The following is a 14,913-nucleotide window of genomic DNA, read 5'->3' as shown; positions in this document are numbered from 1 at the left end:
TGCATTAAAGATTACCTTGGTACTCCAAGTACAAGATGTCTGTGGAAAGGGAAAGCAAATTCTGTGTTCAGTACTTCGGTCTTTGCATCCAGCAACATTAATATTTACCTTGTATATTATTTTCTCTGCTCTGGAGATGCAAATATGTATTCATAGCCATAAGATGATGTTAATTTTGTCAGGAGATTCAGCCTGCCAAGTCATGGAACTGGATTGTTGCCATGGTCGTGACTTATAATGAAAGAGGAGCTTTTAGCTATGCCATGAAATAGGACTCCAGTGAGATTGGTCAGATGTATAATAGATGAGGCCTTGAACTGACAGGACTTAGTGAGTCAGACTGATTTGGTAAGTAACATGTTCTTCATACCACATGTATAAAAGAATGACTAAGAAACCCAACCCTCAGGGCGAGAATGAAAATAAAAAGGGAAAACTGCTCATATCCTGACAAATTTGGAACAGTCCAAGTCCAGTATTTGGATCCCCATTTTGCCAGTTCTTTTTCTAACATTCAGAGACTTTCACCAGAATAAATGGTATTCTGGAGTTCTGTACAGCCTGTTATCCACTACATCCATAGATTAAAAGAACCGCAGGAACTCTGACAGCAACAAAATACTTCCAGTCTGAGATAAAAATAATTTTTAAAGAGAAGATAAATATTTCTTCTTTAGACTCAGACCACAAATGGGACATCTCAAGTATGTGAAATTGGAATTTAAAATAGAAATCTGCAAATAATTTCAGTTATATGGCTTTTGCTGGACACATTATAACACTGAGTGCTTGCTGCAGTGCTAGTGCTGTGCAATAATTCCTTGGAAAAATACCTTTTCTTTCTCCAATCACATTTATCAATCACTGTTAAAAAGCTGCATTAAAGTGATGGTTGTAATGAGGAAAGGAAAAGATACTGGGCTGACATCTGAATAAACAGGAGATGATCCATAAGTGACTGATCAAGATTGTTTTTACCCATCATTGTTTTAATGCACAAGTCAACAAAAGTTTTTTTTAGTAAAGAGAGAGCAGCTTCAGGAGTTGATGACTGAACTTGTAATGAAATGTCATCTTAATATTTAGCTAAGCAGAAAAGCCTTATTTTAAGTTTGTGAGGGGAATAGCTTAAACAGCAAACTATTTTGCTGCTACTGTTCCACTCAGCCAAACTTTCAAAGTGTAATTAAAACCATATCCATCATATAGCATATTTTTTCCTCTTCTTGCCAAAAATATTTCAATGTATATTAAATGTTTTTTCTTCCTAATCAGTATGAGTGATACAAGCTCTGGAGGGCACCCAGCCAGAAACTCCTGAATTTTAATTTCAGCTTTTATGTGGCTTTTTAGCTTGTTACCTTTCTCTGAAGGGCAGCAATAGCAGCCTACATAACTAATTTTCTCTCAGGATGATTCCTGTTCTTATGAGGAATGTGGAAGGGAGCAGGGAGCCAGCAGGAGCGCATGGGGTCCAATGTTTTCAGCCATTTAGGAAGGAGGAGGAATTCTGTTGAAGCCCCACTGTGCCAGGTCCTCTGGGCACAGATGCTGACAGGCAGTTCCTGATCCAGATCTGGGTGCCACCTCAGAACTACTGTTTATGGACTTAGATGTTTATTTTGTGAAGAGCTGCTGTAGGACTTTACTGGTGGTATTGGTCTCCCTCAGAAAGCCCAAGCAGGGTAACAAAACACTGCTAACCAGCACCCAAGGCCCTGGTCCTACTCCTTGTCAGGATGTTGCCACAGAGCCTTCCTCAAAAAAACTTGTACACAGGAAATTCTTTGGTGTACAAAATATTTATCCTGCCTCTTTCAGGTCACAGTTTTACCTTTCAATGTCCTGTATGACACATTTGTGTCCAGTTAACATCTGAACTGAAATATGTAGAGTCACTTAGAAGATAAGAATGAATCAGGTGTGAGAAATGTTTACATACCGCTTCAAAAAATTCAAGAGGCAGAGTGAGAAAAAATGAGGAACAGGGGAGTGCCATCCCTGCTAGGAGAGTCTGTCACCTTCTTTCACCAGCTGCAGGAGTTCGTAGCTACTTCCCAACCCGTCTTTCCTGGCCACAGCCCATGTGTGCTTACCTGGGCCCTCCCCTGGACCTGTGCCCTGTGCAGCACTGCCAAACTATGAGCTCCATGAGCTGTTCCTCCCTTCCTCTTCTTATCTGCTGGCACCCTTCAGTTGATAATGCCTTCTTTCCCCACATGCCTTTGTCTTCAGCTCTCCTTGCCTTCATCCTCTCTCCTGGGGCAGCACACAAGGACAGTACTCATTAGAGGGAAAAGAGGGAGTTTAATCTATACACCTATTTTCTAGGTAGAAACAGCAGCAGGGCACAGAAGACAACAAAATTTTAACTTGAAAGTGTTATTTTATTTTTTGTGCATGTTTGTTGTATACACATCTGAATGGGTTGTGCTAGCCATATGGATAGCAGAACTTCTGGTTTCCAGGAAGCTTCCTATTTTTTCTTAAAATGGCTGTCAGAGTTCTGGGGTTGCATTGCTGAAACCACAGAGGAGTGTAATAAATCTCTCTTGATTTCCACATGAAATATTAAGTAAACTTTTCAATGAAGCAAATCAGCAGAAATGACCTGTGATTTAATCAGAATTTTATTTTGTGGTTTTTTTTGCCTCAGTCTGATTACACTCCAATACAGTCAATTTTGTTGTCACCCTTGCTGGGAATGGTCCTCTTGTTTGTCTCCCAAAACCACTCGTGGGCTCAGCTACCTGATGTTCCTGTGTTCTGGATGGTTTTCCATTATCTCACATTCAGAAAGTGGCTGGTCAGTGCCTTTCTGAATACACTGCTCCTGTTTCAGCCAGATCTTTCCATCTGCTCAGTCCCTTGCTAGCCATATAGCCATTGCGGACCTGAACAGTTATATCTGGCTTATTGGTATCTCCTTTCAAAACCAAAAACTTTCTTCAAGGCTCAAGGTATTGCAGCATGAAGTAATTTTGGATCCTCAAGTAGAAAATATGAAGATAATAGCTTTCCTCATCTGTTACATATACTAATGCCATATTATTCTCTATTGCTCTCAGCAGCCCACTAATTTCTGTCATTCACAAAAGACACTAATAATTCCCACTCCCTTTCCAATACCAGTAACTTCTATCTTCTGCTCAGTTTGTCTTCCCCATTTGGCCTTTTCTCTGATCCACATGCAAAGAATTTTGATCATTGTATTAAATTCTCTCCTTCCTTCAACCCCTCCCCCTCAACTTCTACTTTTCCATTTTTTCTTCTGTTTTGCCTCCTTCTGACTTATCCCAGAAGTCCATTATGCCTTCCTGTCACTTAAGAACTGCTCCTGTAACATCGGGTCTGGGCTCTCCATCGTCACTGTTATTGCCCATTGCACAGAATTCCTCAGCTTGCTCTGTAGCAGGAGCCCCTCTGCACCTTCCTCTCATCAATTGCTCCTTTCATGGTGGCAGTCCAACTGCTTCCTGTTGACTCTCAAAAGCTCAGTTTTCAGCAAGCAAATCATGAAAGCACCTTTGTTTCATCTTTCTGGGGTTTTCACCAAATACTAAATTTGAAACTAATTTTAACTTTTTATTAATATTTCACAGTGGATAATTAATAGCCCATTACTAATGCTTTCTTTTGACAGCTTTGGTGTGTTCTTGAACTTGCCTTGTGTACTGATTATTGCTTATCTACTAGTTATGCAGTTATCTTCCTTGTTAGTCCAAAGTGATTCCCTTTTAGTACTGCAACCCCTTTTCCATGGCAGCCCAGAAATGTTGTATCAGACTGTGATGTTTGGTTCTAGTTCTTTCTCCTCTGCAATCATGAAAAGAGGTTCAGGGGTGATTCCATTGCTCTCTGCAATTGCCTGAAAGGAGGTTGTAGCCAGGTGGGGGTTAGCCTTTACTCCAAGGTAATAACACAGGACAAGAGGGTATATCCTCAAGTTGCACCAGGGAAGGCTTAGATTGAATATTAGGAAAAAATTCTCAGTGAAAGGGAAGTCAGGCATTGGAATAGGCTGTCCAAGGCAGTGGTGGAATCACCATCCCTGGAAGTGTTCAAAAACGTGTGAGCACAGCACGTGGGGACATGGTTTATTTCTGAATATTTCTGGGTTAGCAATTGGATTTGAGGATCTCTGAGGTCTCTTCCAACAGTAATGGCTTGATGATTCTACATCAGCTTGCACCAAAAAGTATTTCAGCTGGGTATATTCTCACTGCTTGGGCTGGATCAGGAGCTGTGAACAGATTGTCTTGTGCAGGTCTGTGGATTCACAGAGCTCAGATAGAAACCAGGCCTAGAAAGCCACAGGCTGACATCGCTGAAATTGGCTCAGAAAGCTGAGCAGAGGCAGACTTGTGCAGAAGTGTGCCAGGGGAAGGGGAATGTGCTGACTTGCACAGCACCAAAGCAGGATGTACTGGGATGCAGCAGACAGGGAAAGAGCTGCCTGGTTCAGACAGCTGAAGGTGGATCTATCTGGAGTGCAAAATAGGCTCAATTTACTGATTCTAGACAGTTTAAAAGAAGGAGAATTGCAGAGAAGCAGGCTTGTTGCGTAACTTACACACTGGGGAGCAAACCACTGGGTCAATGCCTTGCCACCAAAGGAACCACAAATGCAGAGCCAGAGCCAATTCACTTTCATGACTTGCCATACCCATGCTATTTCTGCCAGGATCTGGGGTGGGACAGATGAATTCTCCCACAGTACGCTATAAAAACATCGACAGAGGACGTACACAGCCTACTGCAACATTACAAACCCTAAGTGTGACATCTGGAAAAAATGGAACAAGCTCAATGACTTCACTCACTCGGGCACTTGCAAACCCCTTTCCCTGCAGTGCTTGACCACTGTCCTGGCATTCTCTCTTATGGTAGCTGATAGATTGGGAGTGTATTGAAAGTGTCCCTCTCAAATCAGTGCTGTGCCAGAGACACTCTGGCTGTGGAGTTGAGGGCAGGGAAAAGCCATGCATGGAAATGCTGCATTACTTAAAGGTATGAAGTCCTGTGTGTTGGTATGCCTGGGCAGTGGCATAACAGCTCTCTCAGAGAGACAAGACTTATAAAAAAATGACAATAATGGTTTCTGAGGGTGAGGTCAGGCAGGAACCTGAGCCGAAGCCGTAGCAGATTTGGTATGCTCCTATGTACTGCCTTCTCTCCCCCAGTTTTTTACAGTCATTTAGGCTTGACAAATGCTAATCCTCTAAATTGGGATTAAAGCATTGCTTCAGGTGCTTTGGCACTGAAGACCATTCTAGGAGTCTGAGGAGTTCATCCACAACTTTCCACGTGTCATAGGCCTAGGCTGTACCTGCTGTATAGGACTTTGGCCATCTTTCTGTTGAATGTTTAAGGACTATTTGAAGAGGGAGCAGGTCAAGACAGAGAATGTGTAAGAACTGTACTTTGCTGGAGTTTCACCAGGAATTTCAGGTCCAGATTTGCCTCATAACCCTGCCCCAGTGGAGGAATTTTTGATGCAAATTTGTTTCCCCAGTCATAAAATCAAGGACTGGCCTGGGTTGGAAGAAACCCTAAAGATGATCTAGTTTCAACCTCCCTGCCATGGGCAAGGACACCTTTCTCTGGACCAGATTGCTTAGAGCCTCATCCAACCTGAACATTTTCAGGGATGAGCCTTCTCTGGGCAACATGTTCCAGTGTATCACTACCATCACAGTAAAGAATTTCTACCTAATATCTAATCTAAACCTACCCTCCCTTCAGTTTCAATCTGTTCCCCCTTGTCCTATCACTACATGCCCTTGTAAAAGACCCTGTTGCAGACCCCCTTTGGATACTGGAAGGTGCTGTAAGACCTCCCAGGAGTTTTCTCTTCTGCAGGCAGAAAAGCACCAGCTCTATCAGCCTGTTCTCATAGGAGGTGTTCCAGCCTTCTGATCATCTTCACGGTCTTCCTCTGGACCTGTTCCAACAGGTCCGTGTTTCCTGTGCTGAGGACCCAGAGCTGGATGTAGCACTCCAGGTGTAGTCACACAAGAGCAGAATAGAGGGAGAGAATCACCTCCCTTGAGCTCGTGGCCATGCTGCTTTCGATGGAGCCCAGGACAAAATTGGCTTTCAGGCTGCAAAGGAATGTCAGCCAAAACCTCCAAGTCTTTCTGCTTAGGACTGCTCTCAATCCACTTGGTGCCCTACGTGTATTTGTGACTGGAATTGACCCAAGTGCAGGATCCTGCATTTGGCCTTGTTGAACTTTATGTGGACCCACCTTTCAAGCCTGTCAAGGACCCTTTGGATGGCATCCTATCATAACATCTAGTTGTACACTAGACCTCCACAAATGAGAATAATGTATTTCTTGAAGCAGGATGTATTTAAAATGCAATAATCCTAAATAATTCAGACCCACCGTTATCAGCTGCTATGACTAATGAAGCGTTATGAAGTTTCCACCTGCAATTCACCAGTACTAGCCATAGAAAGATAAAATTTTATGTGCAAAAATGAGACTGGTGTCCAACCATCATACTAGGAAGGGAAATACTTTAATTGGGCAAAAAGGAATGCCAATAATAATGATGTGTACAAAGTAGGAAGGAAAGTGAAAAAGAGAAAATAATTCTGAACTCATTGTTACAGATTAATAAGGGCACTTCCTAGCAGACGGCGGACCTAGCTTCCTACAAGGAGTTTTTTGTTTGAACAAAATGCATAAACTGAGTTGAGCCTCTGTTACAACCCATCCCACAAAGCACAGGTAGCCCAGGTTCTTGTTAATATAAATCCCTTGAGGTAGGTTAGAGTGAAATGACACTGAGTCATTGGTCCTTGCAAATATACATATGTAGGCTTTATTTGCTTGTGAAGGGAAACAGGTATTCAGCCATTTCGGTTGTTATTATCTGTAGTGATATGACAATATGAAAATATCACTTCAGAAGATGTATGAGAAAGAGAAGGAAAGGATGAGAGTAGAAAGATCTCATCACCGTAGGTCTCTCAAAGAGATCTGGTTGTTGTAATTTCGATGTGTGATGGTCTCAGTCTTGGTCAAAGCGATGGCTGCAGACTGGATCCATCAGGTGGTGGAGACAATCCTGGGGAAAGCCACATAACACAACATCTGTTTGGTTTATATTCCTGTTCAGGTAGGAATGCCCAGGCACCTCCCTCGGGTAGGGTGGGAAGCTTCACACTGGCTGATGTATTAACTTGTATCATGGGACCCTTTGTGAGCCCTTCTATTTCTAAGAAAACACAGCTGTCCATCACACCAGGCAATTGAGTCAATTATAGCCCATTATGGCCCATCAGCAGAGATGAACAAAAATGTCCCTGGGAGCAGGGGAGCCCCACAGCCCCACAGTGGTTTGTGCAAGGGAGGACAACTTACTATATGACAAGTGGCACCACTATCTCCACAGGATCCCTCTCCTGACTCACTCATAGTCCATCATTCACCCTCTGATTATCAGATCAGAGGTTAGCCATTGCACACGCGAAAGCTCACCTCCTCCATGTCAACAAAGCACTCTGGCATCTCCACAAATGGGGAAATATTTTGAATCATTATCCCCAAAGAGTTCAGTCTCTCACCTTACAATGAAGGAGCCCAAGTGCACCAGGAACTTTCAGGTTTCAAAGCCAGGCACATATGCTCTCTCCTTCTGTCTTTTCCTTACTCTCATGAATTCCACCCTCTTTTAAAAGTCCAGCTTCAATAGAAACTGTAGAAAAAGCTCTCATTGTGAAAGAGCTCCTTTATAAGATCCTTGAGCCTTCTCAGGCTCAAAACAAAATTGCAGTCAAGTCTCAACTTGCCATATGCAACCTCTAGATACTGAGCAGAGATGCAAAAGGCATTAATTTCATCAGTTGTGATTTTGTGTGAGATGCCACTGAGCTTGTGCTTAACTCCATGCTGTCTACCCTTGCTAAACACATTCAGCATATTGCTGGGCACAGGACACAGGGAGGAGCAGGACACAAGATAGGCCCAAAGACATCTTCACATTGTAGAACAAATGTGGCTTTAGGTTGGAAATAACAATCAAGCTGTTCACCCCAGCCCAGTGCATCAGGTATGTCGTGAGCCTTCTAGAAAAAAAATAAAATTAAAAGACCACGCCAGACAACCAGACAGGTAAGCAGTTAGGACAAGGAAAGTACAGTTCACTGTTAAGTATTTGAAGGCTAAGTTCACTATGAAACCTGAAAGCTTTAAGTTCCTTTGCAAAACCTATGTCTCCACGCTTACAAGGTATTATTGGTAGATGATGAAATAATTTGTTACTGTAATTATTTCATATTCTGAAAAAACAGAAGTACCTTTCAAACACTTTGGGATGGAAACAGATTTTGTTAAGAAGTGAGTTGCAGACACAGAGCCAAATTTCCCTGTCAAACTTGTAAGCATCCTAGATTTATTTGTATAGATGTAGGCTAGTGTTTGGCCAGCACAGCTTGTCTCACTCCCAGTGTTTCAAATAGCAGTAGGATGCTCTACTCTGGCTAGCTGTCAGTGCAGGGACTGAGGGTGTCTTGGTAGTAAGACAAGACTATTAAATAAAACAGTGCACTAGTAGTTGAGCTGAGTTCCTGGGTTTATTAAATCAGTCTTGCTGAGGCTTCAGTACTACTTTCACCTACGTGATTCATGGTTGTAGCCACCTGCAGCTACAATTAGCTGGGTTAAGTGTGAGGTCCTCTGGGAACCTCTGTGAGGGCTCTTTGTAGCTCACTAATTTGTGCTACTCTAGGAATTGGTTCAGACCTCATTTCCTCTTTCCCTCCATGGAAGGGCTCAGCCTGCTGACACATTTAACCCAGTCACCTCCAGCTATGCACATGTGCCAGTTCTGTCCATTCGTGGTGCCAAAGCAAGACTCCAGTGCAGAGTGGGCTTCTTTTGCAAGATGTAGTAAAAGCTGGATGAGATGAGATGAGATGAGATGGAGATGAGATGAGATGGAGATGAGATGCTGATTTAAGCCACAGTTTCAGTTGCAGGAGTAGAAGATGAGTTCTCTGAGGGGGCATCAGAGCTGCAGATATCACAGGGTGCAGAGCTGTACCCTGTATTCACCCATGCCCAGAAGGGTCAGCAGAAACTTCAGCACCTCTACAGGGGAACAGAATCCTTCTGATACTTTGTGAGAGGCTTTCTCTGATTCTCTTCAGAGCACACCAGTGTGGAAGCCTTACTGCTGCTGAAGCAGACAGCTACTGAGTCTGAAGCCAGGCCTCTCATCCAATTGCTTGGAGGGTTGTGGCTCAGCTACACTCAGAGCACACAGACCATATGGTGCCCAGATGATGTATAATAGCATTTATTTAGTGGCCTGGAGTTCTGATGTTTCACTGGCTGGCAAAAGGGACAACTTCCCTCTAAACAGCAGTTATGGACAGGTGCCAGTCCTTGTGTTTGCTCTTTTGTGGTACTGTGCCCATGTAGTGCAGCCCAGAGTTGTGTGGAGGGGCTGTGCAGAGAGTGTCACAGAATGATGATTAGCAACTTCATGACAACATAAGTCAAAATGGAAGATTAAAGCACAACATGTAGTTAGCAAACAGGGTACAATTGTCTCCTTTTGTCATTAGGCTGTAGGATAAGAGAGGATAAGGCAGCCTTGAAATGTTTTGGTTGCCACGTTATCTAGAAGCTTTCTAGCAGAATGCTGCTAAATCAGCCTAGCCAAGCCAGAGGTGAAACTGATGTTCCAATGCGTTAGAGAGGGCCCAGTGCTCTTTGAACATAACTTTTGTCACATCTACTAAAAAGGTGCTTATTACGTTTATCATGGAAATGCCATTAGACACTTAATTTTCCCACTCACACACCAATCCCCATTGTGCTTCACACTGTCCAAACACGGAGAACTGCTCACCTCTCTGGAACTCTGGGAGCACTGACACAGAAGTTGCTCTTCAAACAGTTTTTTTCAGTGTATTAAGGGGAAAAATGCTCAGCCTAATATAAAAATATCTACTAAAGTCAACTCAGGAGTCTGGCTTTCTCCCAGTAAAAATTTAGCTTGTTTCAGGAGTCCAAACTACTTCTGACTACAGATGACAGGATAGACTGGCATTGCCCAAAGTTTCTCTCTCAACTCTACTCTTACTTAGTACTTGGCTAGAGTAAAAACTTATTGCATAAGGTTATATAAAACAAGACTGTACTGTGCAAAGTGCCCCAATTTATTTAATCAATATGTCTCATGGTGTCTGGATGATTACACACAAAATGCCAGGGGCAACAAAGCAATAAAAGCAACAAGACACTAGAAGTATTGTTCAGATGGCCGTGTAATAATCTTAAGCAATTTAATTTTCTGTGTTGAAAGTTAATTACTTACTTTAGGGAAACACCAATTTAATGTTTTCAGTCAAGTAAGTGGCTAAGATTCATTAAAAGGAACCCATATTACAAATGCCTTCATGACACATTGCTTTTATTTCCAGGGGTAAAACTTCTCACCTTCAACCCCCCAACCAATCTCTGTTCTAAACAGATTTCATTCAGTGCTTTTCTCTATAGCTTTTGGGAACAATGTAAGAACATGCCCAGATGTCACAGGTGTCTGACATCAGCAGCATATAGCAGAGAAATGCAAGGAAGTTCACAAAATGAAAATTTTAACTGCATCAGAGGTAAAATGGGGCAAGCTGTATAGGCAAGTCGTTAATGTAACTGTGATTAGAAGACAAAAGTCAGGCAGATTGTACCTTAAAAAAACCCCAACAAACACCTCTCCACCCCAGGTCCCAAAGCAAAGAACAGCAGAGTCAAGAAATGAGCCAGAAATATGTATTGGTATGTAAACATAAATATTGGAAACTTGAATAATGTTGCTGAAGTGGCCTTTTTAGGTGAGCCTCACCGAATTCAGTATACTTAGCCTGTAGAAGCATTGTCTGTTAATAGGCTTAAGGGAGGCATGGAGGAATTGGAAGGAGAAGAAATAACTAAAATAAACACACCCTAACTTGTTCATAATAACAGCATCTCCCAAATGCTTTCCTTGCTTTTATAGCCACTTTACAAACCACGGTAGGTAACAAAAACATTCCTGCAAAGGGTGTGTGTAAAGACGAAATCTGTCCTAGGTAGGAATAATCCAGTCAATCACAGAGGTGTAAAGAACATTTAGAGTTGGGAAAATAGCACCCTTTTGTTTGATACTTGCTCTTTCATGGCAGTTTTTGAGATCAGCAGTGGAAGAGGCATAATTACCAGCCCTGAAAACCTGGCATAGGATAAGATCTTCCAGGCATCATTAGTAAGAGCATCAGCCAAAAGTCTCCTCTCCTCCACTTACCCACTGCCCTCAGAGGACAGTTCTGTCATGTGTTGTGCATCCAGAGATGTGCACAAGGGTCTGATCTGTGCTTTCACCCCAGAGCCTGAAATGTCTGAGGTACTGCTGTCCTATTTAGATATTTGCCAGTGTTTTAAAAACTGACACTGAAATACTCTTTAATCCTGGAGGCGAAGTTCTGCTCATCAAAATTTGCAAAGCCTGCCTTGCAACTTATTAGCTGCTTTGAATCTTATCTCAAAGTGAGGCCCAAGGTGTGGTACACAAAGTAGGGAAGGGAATGCCTTTCTTGCTTGAAGGTCTTAAGCCTTGTAAGGCTTGTAACAGAGAGGGTAGATGCAGGCCCCTGACATGTGGAAGGCATTTAAGTGCTTGCACAAAGGAGGGGAGGGGAGAGGAGGAGAGGAGGCAAACATCAAATAGAAAACAGAACTCTGGAAATGCTGCTGTCAGCTGCCAAAGCATGGGCATTGGTGTCCAGCCTCTGGAGAAGTCTGACTACTGGAAGCTCAACAGAGTCATACCTCTGATCAGCTGCATCAGGAAATGCTTGACTGCCTTGCCCCCTATCTTATTTTCTGGTATTTTAATCTTCATTAGTTTAGATAGCTACTCAGATACCCAAAGTCTGTGTCCAGAGCTTGGGACAGAAAATTTCAGGGAGAGCAGGCTGCATTCTTTGTAACAGGAGCAGAGTAGAACTAAATATTTTTAACAAGTATCATCACTGTCTTCTGATTACTGTCCCATCCACATTGCAATTTGCTTCCAAATTCAGCTGCAGCTGTTATAAGGTATCTTTTCTGCTTATCACATAGTTGTAACTAGCACTTCATGGGAAGAGTTCACCCTCCTCTTTGGGATTCAGATAGCCCCATGTCATCTTCCATTAAATGAATCAGAGTTCTGCATTTTTGAAGTGTATTCCTTACTCACCATTTTATCCAAGTTTGATGACTCCTTTCTCTTAGATCTGCATGTAGTACAGCACCCCCAAATGCATTTGTAACAGTGCTGCTGTTCTGTGCCCCACCTGGGCCACATGGCCATGGAATAGATGGATATGCCAAAAAAAATCAGTAACAACATCTAGACTTTTTCTATAGCAGAAAAACTAGTTATTATTGGTTAAGTTATAAGGTTATGCTCAATTAGGTTACAGAAAGTTCAAAGTCTGAAAGAAATGCTGTCTTCTGACAATCAAAAATTGCATTGCTACCTTTTTATTATTATTTTTTTAATTAGCAGATAAGGAGGGCAGACAAAGTGGGAGAATTTAGATTCATGACCAAGTTCCCTTCTTTGCTAGCAGGATAACAGTAATAATGTTGTAACTTGTGTTTTGCACAACATATATCTCAGGTTCCAATAAAGATACAATACCTTATCCCCTGAATTAGCGAAAGAAATAAACAGGCAAGTACTAACTGCAAGTAATTTTGTTCCATTTAGTTCTCTTCCAAAAATGAATCACAAAGTTCATGAGCTTATCTTACTAACATGAGTCTTGTCAGCTCTCCTTTCAACTAACTCCAGCCCTGTAGCTTTGAAGCTTGCTAGGGTTGTGGGGCATGGAGCTGAGCAAATTTCCCAGGAAATCTTGTGCATGTGTGTGGGAGGGGGCAGCGTGCCATGATTGTAGCTTTTTGCAACCATTTCCAATGTCACAGTGACCTGCAGTTATTTGAAAAGGAAGTTTCCAGCTGCAAGTATCTTGAATTTGCAAGCCTTACCTACTCGGTGAAAGAAGCCTGCTGGGACTGGTATGCATCCTTATTAAAGCCATGTGAACGCTTTTTTATGTTTTTAATTACGCTGTTTACATGACACCTCTGATCTCACTATGATTACATAGGAACTCCGGTTAGGTTTGCCTTTCACAGCTAAAGAGTGCCACTGAAACAATTTTTATATTTAAGCACCGGGATGTGCCTAGTGGAACCAGAGATGAGTCAGCAGTCAGCTGGGGTTATTTGAATAGCAGAACGAGCCCTGCCTGCCGCTAGGAAACCATCCACAAAGGTCAGACCGAGTGCTTAGGATTTAGGCACCACCACCCTGGTGACAGGAATTCTTTCCAGACCTTGGTGGTTTTTAGAACAAGCACCGTTCTATCTGACATTTGGACGGTGCTGTATTTAATACCGGCTACTTGGTATTTGAAATGAAATGAATTTGAAATGAAGAATGCTTGGCATCATTGGTGCTACCCACAGTGAGGCGAGCCTGCCACACTGACAGATGCTGCTGTCTCCCCAGACAGGGATGTTAGATGCTAAAATTAGTAACTATTAAAACAAGGGTATCAAGTAAGGATCTGCTGAATCTCACCCACATGGAATACTGAAGAGGAGGTAAGGAGTCACCACTGCCCTTTCTACAGGAGTTGGGGCTGTAATTCACATGTAGGGACAGCACAGCTGACAAATTGCCTGTCCCAGTATGGACAGAGCTGAGTTGCTCAAGGATAATCAGGTGCTGAGCCACAGCAGCTTACAAAGCACAGCATTCAAACAGAGTAAAGACAGTGAGAACCTTTACAAATTATTACCTACACTGGCAGGAGGTTGGGAGGGGGGTGTTAAGTCAGATAGGGGATGTGTGAGACAGTTCCCTGGCAAGGCACTACTTCTCACAAACAGTCCTGGAGAGGAAACCGTTTATAAGCTGAAACTCATTTAGGGTTCAGCTCTGTTGCCTCTGCAACCACAGGAAACAAGCATCCCAGCCCCACTTGTGAGTCATGGCTTTTGGGAACTTCACCTTGAAGAGCAGGAAAGAGTCCTCTCAAGGTAGAATGGATCTCTTTAATTCCTTCTCCTGGGATCACTGCCTAAGCTCCTTCATTTGCCAAAAAAAAAAAAAAAAAAAGAAAAAAGAATGCACAATAAGAAACACAGCTGCTTGTGATGGTTCCACCCTCCCTTATTCAATTGTTCAGTGGTTTAACATTCAGCCTGAATGTTGCAGACCTACTTTTAATTCTCTCTTCTAGCTGAGCGGATTCAAGGCCACATTGTTCCCGCCCTCCACTCAAGCGACCTATCTACAAAACAGCTGAATTAATAACAAAAATAAAAGGAGAAAGACATCCCATGACAAACGCCTTCATCTTCTGCTGACCCACTTCAGTGAGAACACTTGAAAATTCTGTGGCTTTTACTGGGAATGATTTTGCCAGGACTAAGAACTGCAATTAGTCTGTAAAACCAGTGTTGCTTGCTCCAGACACACACAGACTTTAAGGCACCCTCTGCATCAGAGCTGAGCAGGGGTTTAAAATTTCTTTGCAAGAGAAATCCCAGGCCTCTGAGTTACACACCAGAAATCCATTTTTATCATTCTCTCTGACATGTTTTTATGAGAACATTAAATGCCAATAAAGCCGAGAGAGTAAAACCAGGATTCTGCCGAAGGCAAGGCTGAGAACAATAGTATTAGTGAACTACAATTCGTCATCACAAGGCCAAATGGCATATAGGTGTTGCTATACAGCAACACAGCCCTGGCCTGTAAGCAAGCATTTATTGCTGTAGGTAAATACCAGCTGCCTCACTCTGAGCCCCAGCAGTTTAGTTTATATCACAGGTTTTAGTCTTTCGTATGTAAACAA

General features: G+C 42.6%; 1 long non-coding RNA gene across 2 annotated transcripts in view; it reads left to right on the top strand.

Annotated features, from left to right (window-relative positions):
- LOC111923994 (uncharacterized) overlaps nt 1-14,480 on the top strand; it is a 34,743-nt gene extending 20,263 nt beyond the window's left edge. For both annotated transcript variants that reach the window (XR_015287588.1, XR_015287579.1), the window contains exon 3: nt 14,296-14,480. This is a non-coding gene — a long non-coding RNA (uncharacterized LOC111923994). The remainder of the gene's footprint in view (nt 1-14,295) is intronic.
- Nucleotides 14,481-14,913: the final 433 nt, after the last annotated feature.

The sequence above is a fragment of the Cyanistes caeruleus genome, chromosome 1 (genome assembly GCF_971803275.1).
Source record: "Cyanistes caeruleus chromosome 1, bCyaCae1.hap1.1, whole genome shotgun sequence".
In the NCBI taxonomy this organism is placed as follows: domain Eukaryota; kingdom Metazoa; phylum Chordata; class Aves; order Passeriformes; family Paridae; genus Cyanistes; species Cyanistes caeruleus.
This window is presented reverse-complemented; position numbering and strand designations above follow the sequence as displayed.